Genomic DNA, 16,118 nt, shown 5'->3' with positions numbered 1-16,118 from the left:
AAGGCTTTAGAGTATCAAAATTTAATAGGTGCTTCTGAAAACCAAAAGTACTAGTTCTTAATATAAAAACTATGTGGTTTTAAATTCCACATACAACCACAGCTCAAAGCACAATACCACTTAGCCTGTGGTTACCCAAAGCTATCCACAGAATTTATCAGTAAACAGAAAATGCTAACTCTGCAATTCATCCCTGCCTTTGGAGAAGATGGATAATGGGATCATAGGTTTTTATGTGTTTATTTATGTACCGGTGAATATCAGGTGCATGTGCATTTGTGTGTATGCATGTATGTTTTCACTTAGGCTTTTCATCAGAGGGTGACCAATTTGATGAGGCATAGGTTCTGTTCTTTTCTTATTTCATAGATTAATGACTTGTTTATGGAATAAGAAAAGGAAAACACAAACCACTAGTGGATGCTAAAAACAAACAACTTAGAAGGGAATTTGGAAGATCAATTAGGAATACTAATTTAATAGGATGACCATAATATACTAACATTCCCTCCTCTCCATTTTTCTACTTAGTCACAAAATTTGTGTAACCACGCAATAGCTGGAAATTTGACTGCTAACATTTCAGACAATTCTGGCCAAATGAAATCACACAATTTCAGAAAAGAGAGTGAAAGATTTTTATCTAACGCCTGAAAATGTAGAGTAACACTTAACTCTACCTATTAACCAACACTACTGAATAATCGGTAACTAAGTGGGCTCACAACTAAACTAATGTTTGTAGTTTGGAATAGGCCTGTTAGGGGAGGGAGTAAAAGTAATATGAGATCTTGCTAGGTATTTTCCTGATAAAAGTCTCATCCCAGACATTGATTTTTTTTTTAATAGAAAAGGCTACTTGAGAAGTTCTGTCCATAAATTTTCTACAAACCACTTTAGCATCAATAGTTTTCTCTCTCTGTGTGTGTATATGTGTATGTGTAATGTTCTTGCCAAGAATACTTTCCTAATTATTTTAGCTTTACATGACACCAAATAGTCAATCTAATTAATTACCTACAATATCCAATGTCCCTTCCTTAGTAAGACTCCCAAGGACCTAAAGATGAAGCATTCCTTTAGATCTCTGCAATGACTACCTAGAACAGGTGCAGTCCCTTCCTAATGATTTGGCAACAACAACGACAAAAGTGCCCAGAGACTGCCAAGATTACTTTCGGTGGCTTTGGTGGTTTGAAATACTAGGGAATTTGACCCTCTCTGAGGTTCTGTGTTAAATGTGACGGAGTTTAGCCATGCTCTCTACTACAGACGTACAGAATCAAGTAGCATCAGAGTCCTTATGGGTCACCCTCCCCACCCCAAGGTCAATTCTCATTTACAGATGAGAAAAGTAGGCCCCAGGGAAGAAGTGACTAGCCCACTGGATTCTGAGCAGAGCTAAATATCTTGACACCTTGGTCGGTACTCTCCACTTGATGATTTAGATTTAATTCCTGAGTAATATTCCTAAATTCTCCTGATTACTTTTGTCACTGAGATGACTCCAGAGGTAACTGAGACATCTAAATTGGGTTCAACCTAAATGAAGGAACAAGACTCAGAAAATATGCTAGATTTAACCCCAGGCAAAGAAGTGTACCTTGTTCTGACCAAGCTCACATCACACAATAAAAAGAAGGCTAACAGGAGTCTGAGTTCTGTCACCCGGTCCCAAATCATCACAATTTACTTTGACCCAGTGGACTGAAACCACAACTTTTGTTTTAGGGTATACTTAGCTCATATTTACCTTGTAGGGATCTTCTTAGTGAATACAGACATTCTAGGACTTGGGGTTTATAAGTTGAATTATATAAACATGTACGTGCCTGAGCAGGAGGGCTATATACAAAGGGATGTTGACAGCATTAAAACAAGGAAAGGGAAAAAAAATAAAAATAAAAAAAAAATAAATAAAACAAGGAAAGGGGAAGATAAAAAACAATGACAACAGCAGAGAAAACGAGGATCAGCAAAGTTTTAAAGAGGCTCCTTGGGGATCCCTGGGTGGCGCAGCAGTTTAGCGCCTGCCTTTGGCCCAGGGCGCAATCCTGGAGACCCGGGATCGAATCCCACGTCGGGCTCCCGGTGCATGGAGCCTGCTTCTCCCTCTGCCTGTGTCTCTGCCTCTCTCTCTCTCTCTCTCTCTGTGACTACCATAAATAAATAAAAATTTAAAAAAATTATAAGAGGCTCCTTGGTCCTTTATATCTCTATTGAACTTATATAAGGAATAAAGAATAAAGAATTGAGTAATATTTTTAAAGCAACAAGATGTGTTAGGAATATGTAAGAATTGAATTGTGTTACTTTAAGTGCTCTTCAGACAGGTACTATTATCCCTACTTTATAAAAGATGAACTGAGATGACCTTGCCTTGCCCAAGGTCAGGCATCTTGGAAGCTCTGGAATTCAAACCCTAGTCTGTCTAAATCTAACTGGGCTCTGTCAAGATCAAGTCTGAGTTTTTTCTATTACATCATTTTGCCTCTTATATTGCCTAATTTTTTACTGGTTTATTAGGGTTATAAATAAATAGCCAGCTTATGCTACATTTGCTTTATTCCCTGAGGACAGATTTCTAAGAACTGGTATGTGATAAATAGGGTTTTCTGTCCCTTGGAGAAAGGATGAAAAAATATTGGATGTACTAATACCCCAATGGTGATGTTATCTCAACTTTCTCTCAATCTATCATCCCCCTCCTCTTTTTTCTGTAGACCCCATTTGGCATCACTTCAGCATCTCCCTTTCTGAGATTTTTTTTTAGATTTTATTTATTTATTCATGAGAGACACACAGAGAGAAGCAGAGACAACAGGCAGAGGAAGAAGCAGGCTCCATGCAGGGAGCCGGATGTGGGACTTGATCCCGGGACCCCAGAATCACACACTGAGATGCTCAATGGCTGAGCCACCCACGCCTGCGTCCCCCTTCCTGAGATTCTTAAATCTCTCAGTCAACTCATGGCTCAATCCCCAGCTGCTGAGCACTTAACCACTCAGATGGGGCTATTCATAATTCACACCCCAAAGTCAACTGGGTGCTCCCTGCTCCCTAGCCATCCCCTTATGTTGCCCTCATCAGTCTCCACTCGGCTCCTCACAGCAATTTTCTGGAACCTCTGACCTCTCAGGCCCACTTGTCCTTAGCCATTGTTTTTGCCTCCTGCTTCACAGAGAAGAAACTAAAAGTCATCAGGTCCCAACTCCATCAGCATTCTGCCACTATCAATTTATATGCAACTGGGCTCCACTCTGCCTTCTTCCTGCTTGGCAAGGCTAACTCATCCCCTCTACTCTGGAACCCATCCCCTTCTGCCTCCTGAGGACCTCCCTGCTTCCTGGTACCATCCCCTCCGCCTCCTTATTCCTTCCTGCAAAGGTTCTCTGCTCTCTCTCATGTTTAACAACAACCAATAAAGGGACGCTCCCTTAATCCCATACCCACTTCTAGCTAAAGCCTCTGCATTCTGCTGCACCACACCACCTTCACGGACATCGCTTTTTCCTGATTTTTCTCTGACTTCTCTGGTTGAAGGAAAATCTTTTCATGAGCTCATCATCTTCTACCCATTCTTAGTATTCTGTGTCCTCAGAGTCCCAACTTTGGTCCCCAGTGCTACACCATGAGTCATACATTGCCTTTGACAAGCCCATCCCTCATCTTCCCTACACAATCCCCTAAATTTTATCCCTGGCTATCGTTTTTCAATTACCATATATATGTTGGCAACTCCCAGACCTGTAACTCCAGAGCTCATATTTCAGTTGATCTCCAAACCCTATATGTCTATACACCCCTCACCACATCTTGGAAATCCCAAAGGAAGCAGCAGCATCTTCATCTCCTGCCAAATTGAGTATTCACTCTATATGAATGAGAAGCACTACCAAGGACAGTATGCTTGATTCATGTCTCATGTCAGTCAAAGTCTTTTCAAAGCATCAACTGCAGTTAGTAACAGCCACTCAATTCCAACACCTTTATAGATAGCCTCTCCCTATGTCTCATGGACTTAACATTCCCTCCATAAGTACATTTCCTTCCAACTCTATGCTACCTCAGTTCACTAAGACTGGATGTGGGGTTTTTAAAGATTTTATTTATTTATATGACAGAGAGAGAGAGAACAAGCAGGGGAGCAGCAAGTAGAGGGAGAGGGAGAAGCAGGCTCCCTGCTGAGGAGAGAGCCTAATGTGGGACTTGATCCCAGGATCCTGGGATCATGATCTGAGCTGAAGGCAGACACTCAACCAACTGAGCCACCTTGATGCAGGTGCCCCTTGTTTTTTTTTTTAAAGATTTATTTATTTATTTATTTGTTTGTTTATTTATTTATTTATTTATGAGAGAGGGAGAGACAGGGAGAGGGCATACACAGTGGGGAGGGGCAGAGGGAGAGGGAGAGACGGTCTTAAGCATACTCTACACTGTACATGGAGCCCAACATGGGTCTGGATCTACCACCCTAAGATCACCACCTGATGAGCCAAAACCAAGAATCTAATGCTTAACTGTGCCATGCAGGCACCGGGGATGTTTTTCACAATTGCTTTGCTACCTTAAGCTAGGAACTGCCTGTTCACCCTTATCTCTAGTGATGGGATCCTCATTTCAAAACAGCTGGCAGGTGATCCAACTCTACATTGTCTTTTTAACCTCTACTTTCTCAAACCTTTCCTGGCATCAACTGTTGTAGATCAGAGTGCAGGGGATTTATTGGAGGGTGATCTATAGGTAAATACCTGAAAGGGAAGGAACAAAGCAGCACTGGACAGGGGAAGAAACCAGTCTCCTATGTAGTCTCAACAAAGGTCTCAAGCAAACTTTCTGAAACTAGGATGGCCCTTCAGAATTGTCCTAGTGCATTTCCTAGGTACAGTTGGAAGGAAATGCAGCAAAAGAGCCAGGCCTTCATCTGTCCACATCAGCCATTCATGTGTGTAGGCTGTCCCCTGGAGAGGGAGGTGACCTTGGGCAAGACACCTCTCTCTAGATGAGGGCAATTTCCAGAAAGGGCTGACCACTGAGGACTGTTAGCTGGCGGCACTCCCAGCTATTGGGGATTTGGGAAGTGTATCACAGTGACTTCCACACTGGCCATACTGTTGCAGAAGTTAGTTGATTTCTCTGTGTACTTGCCTATAAATTGAGGAAGGATAATTGTATTACCTAATGGGGTTGTTGTAGAAATTAAGGAAAAAACATATAAAGTGCCCAGTGGGTGGTAAACCCTCAATAAATGTGAAACTGTGTTGTTACTTTTTTTTTGCTATATTTTATAATAATATTTTATTATTGTCATTCATTGAGATCTCATTTATCCAGAAACCCCCAAAATTATGTTAATAGTTCCTCTTTTGGGCAGCTCGGGTGACTCAGCAGTTTAGCGCTGCCTTCAGCCCAGGGTATGATCCTGGAGACCCGGGATCAAGTCCCACGTTGAGCTTCCTGCTTGGAGCCTGCTTCTCCCTCTGCCTGTGTCTCTGCCTCTCTCTCTCTGTCTGTCTCTCATGAATAAGTAAATAAAATCTTTAAAAAAAATAGTTCCTCTTTTATGCTTATCATAGCACCTTAAGCTTTATCAAATCACTATTTTCATTGACTTTTTCACCCATCTCCCTTACTAGAGTATAAATTCCTTGAAAGCACTCACTTTCTAGCCTTATCTAAAACCTGTTCATACTGCAGCATGCCCCAACTGTGGCTACTCCCACAGGCCCCCAGTTTTGGGAGGTTCTCAGTGTTGGTGTCCCCCATGCTCCCCATTTCTCCTTCACACTCTTATAAAACCTCTGCTCTTTAGGCTCTCATGCCATTAGGCTTTACCACCCTTACCCCTTCTTGTCATGGTCATCACCAACCAATCCTCCCACCAAAACCAGTCACTCAGTGAAGAATTGACACTAAAGAGGCTCACAATCTCTTTAGAAAGAGGTAGACCTCATTTCCTGTCATCATATGATATGACATTAGTGTCCACAAGGACAATTCAGACAAAATGCTTATCCCTCAGTTCCCAGATATCTTTAGCCCCCATAATGTTTATCTCAACTCCTCTACTGCTCAGTCCCACATCCAAGTGATATCAGGCTCCACCCACAAATATGGTTATTGTGTCAGTTGACTGGATATCCATCTGATTGGTCAATACCCATGTTTTACAGTTGTGAAATATTTTTAATATTGCCTTAACTGTGTTCAAGTTTTCCTACTCAACTATTCTTCAACTTCACAGGACCAACCTATTGACTACTCTGGTTTCTCCAAGCCACTGGCCTCCCTTTCCTTCATTTCTATACTCAATTAGCTTATACTTAATGATCCTTCATCTTAGCAAGATGCTGCAGAAAACTTTAACTACCTCGATCTGGTATCTTTTCACAGGCCCAGTTAGGGTTTGCAAGATGCTTCCTTCTCCATAGCTCTGTGAAGCACTACCAGAGAAAGTCACACATTAGAGCATACTAGTAGCCCCATGAATCATGGTCCCCAAACTCAAATGGGTGCTCAATGCTGCCTCACAATTCTTCCTGGTTTCTTGTCAAATTGCTCTCACCCTTTTGTAGTCTTGACACTCTTCCTGATATTTCAAGCCCCTTCTTCCTATACTTAGAAAATAAATTGTCCTTTAAGATTTTTTCTTTTTTATATTTTATATGTTTATCAATTTATAAAAATTAAAGAAATATATATTCTTTTTTTAATAATAAGTTTATTTTTTATTGGTGTTCAATTTGCCAACATACAGAATAACACCCAGTGCTCATCCCGTCAAGTGCCCCCCTCAGTGTCCATCACCCTATATTCATTTTAATAGGAGAAACAATTATTTAACTGCATATCTAAGCAAAGCTCACTGTATCAAAAAGAATTGCCAAAATCCATACCCAAGCACAGCAGAATAGATGATAAATGCAAATACCTAAACCTTTTCATGTTGAGAGATTTCAAAGATAAAGAAGGTTTCAAAGATATTGTAAAATATTGAAATCAAAGTCAGGGCACTTCCTCCCCTGGGGCAGTTTTTGCTGCAGAAACAAGGTCACATGACATTGTTCTGTATGAGTGTCTTTCTAAGAATGAATGTAATTTGGGCTTTTTAACATTATTCTAAATTAGCCATTCACTAATTCACAAACAACCAAATCATTTTCAGTTTTCTTGCCACTACAAACAATGCTATAATAAATATTTAGGAATATAGGCTTTATATACCATTATCTTCATAGGATAGATTTCAAAATGGAAATTCCCATGCCAGAGAATGGATTTTTTAAGATTTTAATAAATATAGTCCGATTACATTCAGAAAAGGTACAGCAATTCACTACTGCCAGAAGCAAAGTAAGAGAACACCTACTTTCCTGTACCTTTGACAGCCCATGATGTGATCTCTCTCCTTCATTTCTATTTCTTTTTTCTTCCAGTTATATGATTTAAAAATATAAATGCCTTAACTTTCACTGATTTGACTTCTAGCAAGTTTGAGAATCTTTTCATGTATTTATTGATTATTACATTTTATTTTTCATGACTCACCTCTGCCCTTTCTTTCCTTGTGTGTTTTCTATGTCTTATTAATCCAGAGAAATTATTATTATGGATATTAATAGTTTTGCCTGTAACATCTATTGAAAATATATTTTCCAGTCTCCCTTTTTATTTAGTGTAAAGCTTTCTTGCCATGAACCTTAAAAAAAAAAAAATATATATATATATATATATAGAAAGACATACCTGGTTTTCTGATTACTGGGTTTCTTGGTCTGTCTGTAGGATTTCCATATTTCAAAATTTGCTCTCCAAAATTGTATCTAATTGTTAATTGTCTTTTAATATTAAATCTTTCCTACATCTGTATGTAGTATGAGAAAAGTGTCTGGCTTTGTTTTTGTTATATGTGTGTATTACATATATTTCAATGCCTATCAGGGAGAGTGATGGAACCAAAATGGAACCAAGATGGCAGAGTAGCCTAGCCTCTGTCCCCCAACAAAGATCAACAGTTATACAACTATCCATGAACAGAAACAGCTCTGGGAGTGTTTGGGAGTCCACATAAGAAACTTTGGTAACCCAGTGGAACAAAAACTTGAGAAGAACTGCACAAAAAGGGAAGGAAGACAGCTTCTTTTTGCATATATCATCCCATTCCCCAAGCCAGCATTGCTGAGCATCGAGAGGGAACTTCCCAATTAGAAAGAGTTCCCCCTCACAGGGAGAGGAAGAGTGAGGTGAGTGACCAGCTTCCCCGGTCTTTTGGGGTCCTACACAAAGGCCTCGCTTCAGTTCCACCCCACCTAGAAACCAGCTCTAAACATCCCTCCTAGAACTGCTTTTGCTGCATCTCATAGGTTTTGGTGTGTTATGTTTCTATTTTTGCTGCTCCCCCTGCTTGTGCTCTCTCCCTCAAATAAATAAACAGAATCTTAAGAAAAAAAGAAAAATATCTCAAATAAATAACCTAACTCTACACCTCAAGGAACAAGGAAAACTACATCCAAGGTTAGCATAAGGAAGGATATAACAAAGATCATAGCAGAAACAATCTTAATAGAGAATAGGAAAACAAAAAGATTAACAAAACTAAGATTCTTTTTTTAAAAGATAAAGAAAATTGACAAACTTTTACCTAGACTTACCAAAAAAGAAAGAAAAAGAGAGAGAGAGGACTCAAGTAATTAAAATTATTAATGCAAAAAAAGACTGCATCTGATACCACAGAAATACAAAGGATCATAAGAGATTACAATGAACAATTATATGCCAAAAAATTGGATAACCTAGAAGAAATGGGTAAATTCCTGGAGAGACAACCTACCAAAACTGAATCATGAAAAAATAGAAAATTCAGACAGACCAATAACAAGTAAGGAGACTGAATTGGTAATAAAAAAAATCTCCCAGCAAGAAAGGCCCAGGACCAGAAGGCTTCATGAGTAAATCGTACCAGACATTTAAAGAAGAATTGAAGCCAATTCTTCTCAAACTCTACAAAAAACTGAAAATGAGGCAACATTCCCAAACTCATTTTACAAGGCCCACATCACATACATACAAAAGCCAGATAAGAACACTATGGAAAAAAAATTTACAGGTTAATATTCCTGATGAGCATAAGTGCAAAAATCCTCAACAAAATATTCGCAAATGAATTCAATAGCACATTAAAAGGATCATACACCATAAGCAAGTGAGATTTATTCCTGGGATGCAAGGATGATTTAACATATGTAAATTAATAACTTATATCTCACATTAATAGAATGAAAGACAAAAATCCTATGATCATCTCATAGATGGAGAAAAATCATTAAAATTCAACATTCTGTCATGATAAAAATTCTCAAACAATTAGGCATATAGGAAGCATATTTCAACAATAGAAAGGCCAAATATATCAAACACAGCTAACATTATACTCAATGGTGAAATGTTGAAAGCTTTCCCTTTAATATCAGGAACAAGAAAAAAGTGCCCACTCACACCACTCCCATCCAACTTTAATATGGAAAATCCCAGCTAGAGCAATTAGGCAAGAAAAAGAAGATAAGGCATCCAAGTCAGAAAGGAAGAGGAAAGGGACGTCTGGGTGGCTTAGCTGTTGAACATCTGCCTTCAGCTCAAGGCATGATCCCAGGATCCGGGATCAAGTCTCACATCAGGCTCCCTGCATGGAGCCTGCTTCTCCCTCTGCCTGTGTCTCTACCTCTCTCTCTGTATCTCTCATGAATAAATAAGATCTTTAAAAAAATAAAGAGGTAAAACTGCCTATGTTTGCTGATGACATGATCTTATACACTGAAAATCCTAACAACTCCACCAAAAAATCATTAGATATAATCAAAGATTTCAAAAATGTTCTGAAATCAACATATAAAAAATCAGTTGTATTTCTATACACTAATGATGAAGTATCTGAAAAAGAAATAAAGAAAACAGTCCCATTTACAATATTATCAAAAACAATGAAATATTTAGGAAAATATTTAACCAAGGAAGTTAAAGATCCAGACACCAAAAATTAAGACATTGAGGAAAGAAATTGATAAAGACACAAATAAATGGAAAGATACTCCATGCTCATGGATTAGAAGAAATAATATTGTAATATGTTCATAGTACCCAAGGCCATCTACAGATTCAATGCAATTCCAATCAAAATTCTGATGGCATTTTTCCAGATATAGAAAAAAAACAATACTAAAATTCCCATGGAACCACGAAAGATCATAAGTAGCCAAAGCAATATTGAAAGAAGAAAGTGGGAGTCATCACACTTACTGATTTCAAACCATATTATAAAAAACTAGTATCCAAAATAGCATAAATACAGACACATAGATCAATGGAGCAGAATAGAAGGCCAAGAAATAAACCCATGCATATATGGTCAACTAATATTTGATGATGGAGCAAAGAATTCTCAACAGGGAAAGGATAGTCTCTTAAATAAATAGTATTGGGGAAACTAGATATTGACATGCAAAAGAATGAAATTGAACCTCTATCTTACACCACTAACAAAAATTAACTTGAAATGAATTAAGGACTTAATTTAAGTCCTAGAAGAAAAGAGGAAAAAAGTTCCTTGACATTGGTCTTGGCAATAAATTTTTGGACAGAGATATCAGAAGCACAAAAACAAAACCAAGAATCGACAAGTGGGACTCCATCAAACTAAAGAGCTTCTGTATAGCAAAATAATAATAATCAACAAAATGAAAAGGCAACCTATGAAATGAAAGAAAATATTTGCAAACCATGTCTGATAGGGGGTTAATATGCAAAATATACAAGGAACTTACACAAGTCAATAGCCACTAACAAACAATCCAATTTAAAAATGGGCAGAGTACTTTTAAATAGACATTTTTCTATAGAAATCTCCAGCAAGTACATGAAAAGACCAACATCACTAATCATCAGGGAAATGCACATCAAAACTGCAATAAGATATCATCTCACACCTATCAGAATGGCTATTATCAAGAGATAACAAAAGCTGGTGAAGATGTGGAGAGAAGAGAACCCTGGAGCACTGTTGGTAGGAATATAAATTGGTGTAGGCACTGTGGAAAACAGGATAGAGGTTTCTCAAAAAATTAAAAATTAAACTACCGTATGACCAGAAATTATGCTTTTGGTTATGTATGTGAAGGAAATGAAGTCACTATCTCAAAGAGATATCTACAGCCCTCATGTTTATTGCAGGATTATTCCCAATAGCCAGGTTACGAAACAACCTAAGTGTCCATTGATGGATGAATGCATAAAGAAAATACACACACACACACACACACACACACACACACACACACTGGAGTGTATTGGTCACCAAGGACAAGGAAGGAAATCCTGCCATTTGCAACATCATCAATAGACCCTGAAGGCAATATGCTCAGTAAAATAAATCAGACAGAGAAAGATTAATACTGCATGATCTCACTTGTAAAACCTAATAAACTGAATAGAATGGTGGTTGCCAGGGACTAATGAGATGGGTGAAACAGTACAAATTTTCAGTTCCAAGATGAGTAAGTTCTGGGATTCCATGTACAGCATGGTACCATAGTTGACAGTACTGTATTGAATACTTGAAAACTTCTGAGAAAATAGAGCTTTAACTTTCTTTTTTTTTTTAATTTTTATTTATTTATGATAGTCACAGAGAGAGAGAGAGAAGCAGAGACACAGGCAGAGGGAGAAGCAAGCTCCATGCACCGGGAGCCCGACGTGGGATTCGATTCCGGGTCTCCAGGATCGCGCCCTGGGCCAAAGGCAGGCGCTAAACCGCTGCGCCACCCAGGGATCCCGAGCTTTAACTTTCTCACCATAATCAGGAAGTGGCAATTATGAGAGGTAAATGCAATGTACACATGTATAAAATCATCACATTGCACACATTCAAACTTACACAAGGTTGTATGTCAATTATATTTCCATAAAGCTAGAAAAAAACTGGCTATGATTAACATGCTCAAGAAGTTAGATGACACAATGCAAAGTCTCAGTAGAAAACTGGAAACTGTTTCAAAAAGAATTAAATGGTGGGTCACCTGAGTGGCTCAGTTAGTAAAGTGTGTCCAACTTCAGCTCAGATCATGATCCCAATGTCCTGGGATTGAGCTCAGCTTGGAGTCTGCTTAATATTCTCTCTTTCCCTCTTCCCCTTCCCCTTTCCCTGTTTATGCTCTTTCTCTCTCTCTCTCTCCTCTCTCATATGAATAAATAAAATATTTTTAAAAAAGAATTAAATGGAAATGATAGAACCAAAATGATGAACAAAATCAATTGCATTTAACAGTAGACTACATAGCTCAAAGAGGTAAGCTAGAATAGATTAGAAGATTAATACACAGGAAAAAGAAATAGGATTCAAAACTAGAAAAGTGCATAAGAGACTGTAATGCCTCACAGTGTGTGTACCAGGGCATCCAAGGCATTGAACACCTCCTGGCTTTGTGTGGATTTACTGCTGCCCATCATTTCTTCATTTTTCTAGCCTATGCAAAGTCCCCATTTACAGCTCTGAGGACACTTCACATAAATGCCACAGATGATATCCTGGCATTGACCCCTGGCTAACACGTGCCTTAATGTATGTCCTTCTTGTAAAAGACGAGGAGTTGATGATTTCTTTGGAATCTTCCAGCATGACAGATAACACCTAAGGAATGATGGGGCAAGAATGACTGGGTAAGGCCATCATGTGTGTAATCCAGTACTAGACCTCTCGATGCCAAGACACCCCTGGCACCAGGGAGGAAGTGACTTATGATGGGCACCTAGACCGTGTTCCTGTTCTGACCGGGTGCTGGGTGCCTGAGAGAACATATACACCAGATCACAATTGTCAGTAAAAACCCCAGGCCCCATGCAAAGATGAGACTCTGTCCTTTCCTTTATGTCTCCCAGATACTCTGTTTATATCTGCACTCTCTATATCTTCAGTAAACCCTGCTCTCACTTCCTGCTGGTTCACATTTTATTTCTACCCTGAGCAAAGCCAAGGAGCCCTTTGACTGGTCCTGCAGGACCCTCTCTTGATCCTCAAACCTGGCCTGCCTGCATCAAATGCAATGAATAATAAGTCAAATAAGTGAAACCCAGAACTTCACCATACAAAGACTCCACTAACTTGAATAAATAGGAGCTGCTTTTTCTTGCTTCGAGGTCAGTCCCCATACAAGAGTGCATTCAAAAGAAACAAAATTCTGACTCCAGAAAGCCTTGGAAAACAACACATGCCTTTGCTGAAAATTTCTTGTGAACATCTTGTGGACATCTACACAGCAGAACAACAAAATAGAAGGATCTTGGATCTTTAATGGCCTTGTACAGCAGAGCCGCCAGACCAGGCTCAATGTTGACATGAGACAGAAATGGACATTCTTCAATGTTGGGTCACTGTCCTGGCATTTAAGCCTATATTGTATTAATTTAGAGAATTTATTTACTATCCTGATCCTAATTAACATTATAACATGTCTGGAATTGTTCTCTAATTGTTTTGACCAAAGTAAGAGATAAATAATTTACTTATTCAATTCAACAAGTATTTTTATTTAAGATTTTATTTATTTATTCATGAGAGACACACAGAGAGAGAGAGGCAGAGACACAGGCAGAGGGAGAAGCAGGCTCCATGCAGGGAGCCCAATGTGGGACTCGATCCCGGGTCTCCAGGATCACCCCCTGGGCTGAAGGCAGCGCTAAACCGCTGAGCCACCCAGGCTGCCCAATTCAACAAGTATTTATTGAACCAAGGACTACTCTAAGAACTGAAGATCTAGACATAGAACAGACAATATGCCTGATGTCAAGGAAATTACATTCTGTGTGACATGCAAATAAAGAAGTAAAATACAATAAGATAGTGTTTATATCTGTGGGATTTATGAGCAGAATGCTCACATCTGAGAAGCCAGAGGTTTTACAGATGAGATTGCATTTTGTATTGAGATTCAGCTACGAATAGAAGCTGAGAACTCTGCACATGAAGGCACACAGTTCTGGAAACCGCCCAGTAGTTATGAGTTTGTGAGCATTAAGACCAGAACTCACTGGACGCCTGGGTGGCTCAGTGGTTGAGCATCTGCCTTCAGCTCGGGGTGTGGTCCCGGGGTCCCAGGATCAAGTGCTGCATCAGGCTCCATACAGGGAGCCTGCTTCTCCCTCTGCCTATGTTTCTGCCTCTCTTAAGAATAAATAAATAAGGGGACACCTGGGTGGTATAATAGAGATTTTAAAATTGGGACTTACACAAAAGCTTATTCCCTCACAAAACAACAATCTAGAAGTAGGTAGTCTAGGGCTAATACAGCTGTTCCACAGAACCTTCAAACCTCAGGTACTTCCTATGTTTCTGTCTTGCCATCTTTAGTGTGTGCCTTCTGTACTCAAGGTTACCTCATGGACCAGGAGAGCCACTCCAAGGTTTCCATTCCAAGTAGCAGGAAGGGAGGATATGAAGAAAGGCACATTTGAAGGAGGCTTCCCAAAAGTCTAAAGTAATACTTTCAACTTATCTCTCATGAGCCAAAATTTATTGACATGGCCTCAACTAGATTCAGGGGAGATAGGACACATTTTCCAAAACTCCGTATTATAGAAGAAGGTGGTGAATATTGGATCTTAGTGATGGTCTCTAACACAAAATATAAGAAAAAAATTGAAATTTTATGTAATTGAGCAGAATTCATTTTTCCTACTTGCATTTCTAACCTCTGGTTAAAGCTTGGGTGGCAGGATAGAGTCTGGGAGGAACAGAGAAGGCACTTGGCATGGGTTGACCAAACTTTCAGCCAAGTCCGCAAAAATGAGAGTTTTGATTCAGGTGGATCTATAACCTGATTCCATCCTGGTTGCTTTTAGAAGGAGCCAGTGTCCCCCAAACCCCCACAATTGGGAGAGTAGAGACAACTGCCTAGCAAGCCAAAGAAGATGGGTTAAGAAATGCCTCTCACAATCCCTGAGACCTCGCGTATTGTTGTGATTTGTAAAAATACATATTTTATCTTTGTCCTGATTCCTGGCTCAGAGCTCCTAAAAGCCTTGGAATTTCCTCAGCAGCAAGAGCAATGGGAGCATCTTTTGCTGTAATATTTGGTCTTTTGTCCTCAGTTCCTGAAATCACTTCAGAGCCATAAAGGTGATATAGATGTCTTGTTGCTCATAGCAAGCTCCTTTTCACCATAACTGGGTTTATGTTAACAAGGTGACTTGGAAAGTACCTAAAGTTGGGAGCTGGTTGCCAGTGAAACCAACCATGGATAGAGGGGTGGAATGTTCAGTCCCACCACCTGATTTCTGGGGAGGTAAGAGGGGGTAGAAGTTAGAATCAATCATCAAAGGCCCATGATTTAATCAAACATGCCTATGTAATGAAGCCTCCATTTTAAAAAAAACAAAGGACTGGGAGCACCTGGGTGGCTCAGTGGTTGAGCATCTGCCTTTGGCTCCAGTTGTGATCCTGGGGTCCTGGGATCAAGTACTGCATTAGACCCCTTGCAGGGAGGCTGCTTCTCCCTCTGCCTGTGTCTCTGCCTCTCTCTGTGTGTCTCTCATGAATAAATAAAATCTTAAAAAGAACAACAACAACAAAGGACATGGTTCAAAGAGCTTCCTGGTTGGTGAAACTTGTGGTGATTTGGGGGGGAACAGTGCCCTCAGAGGGAGCATGGAAACTGTGACTTTTTCCCCATACCTTGTCATATACATCTCTTCCATTTGGCTGTTCCCAGGTTATATCCTTTTATAATAAGCCAGTAATCCAAGGAGTAAACTGGTTCCCTGAGTTCTGTGAACCAATCTAGCAAATTAGCCAAACCGAAGGAGGGAGCTGTGGGAACCTCCAATCTGTAGCTGGTGAGCCAGGATCCCAGGTGACACTGGCATCTGAAGTTGCGGGGGAGGGACAGGCTTGTAGGACTAATCCTTAATCTGTGGTATCAGAATTGAGTTGAACGATAGGATGTCCATCTAATGTCTTAGAATTGCATGTTGGTTAGAGAACACCCCCCCACACACATACACACTGGGAGCAGATGCAGAATCTTTATCCAGCATGATATGGAAATTAGCCAGGTGTTTCTCCTGTGTGCCTA

General features: G+C 39.7%; 1 long non-coding RNA gene across 1 annotated transcript in view; it reads right to left on the bottom strand.

The window, feature by feature from the left end:
- Nucleotides 1-16,118, bottom strand: part of LOC144313648 (uncharacterized) — a 42,768-nt gene that overhangs the window by 9,617 nt on the left and 17,033 nt on the right. The gene's annotated exons all lie outside the window — the stretch shown is intronic.

The sequence above is a fragment of the Canis aureus genome, chromosome 5, assembly GCF_053574225.1.
Source record: "Canis aureus isolate CA01 chromosome 5, VMU_Caureus_v.1.0, whole genome shotgun sequence".
Classification (NCBI taxonomy): domain Eukaryota; kingdom Metazoa; phylum Chordata; class Mammalia; order Carnivora; family Canidae; genus Canis; species Canis aureus.
Note: the sequence above shows the minus strand (reverse complement) of the source record. Positions and strands in the feature narration are given on the sequence as shown.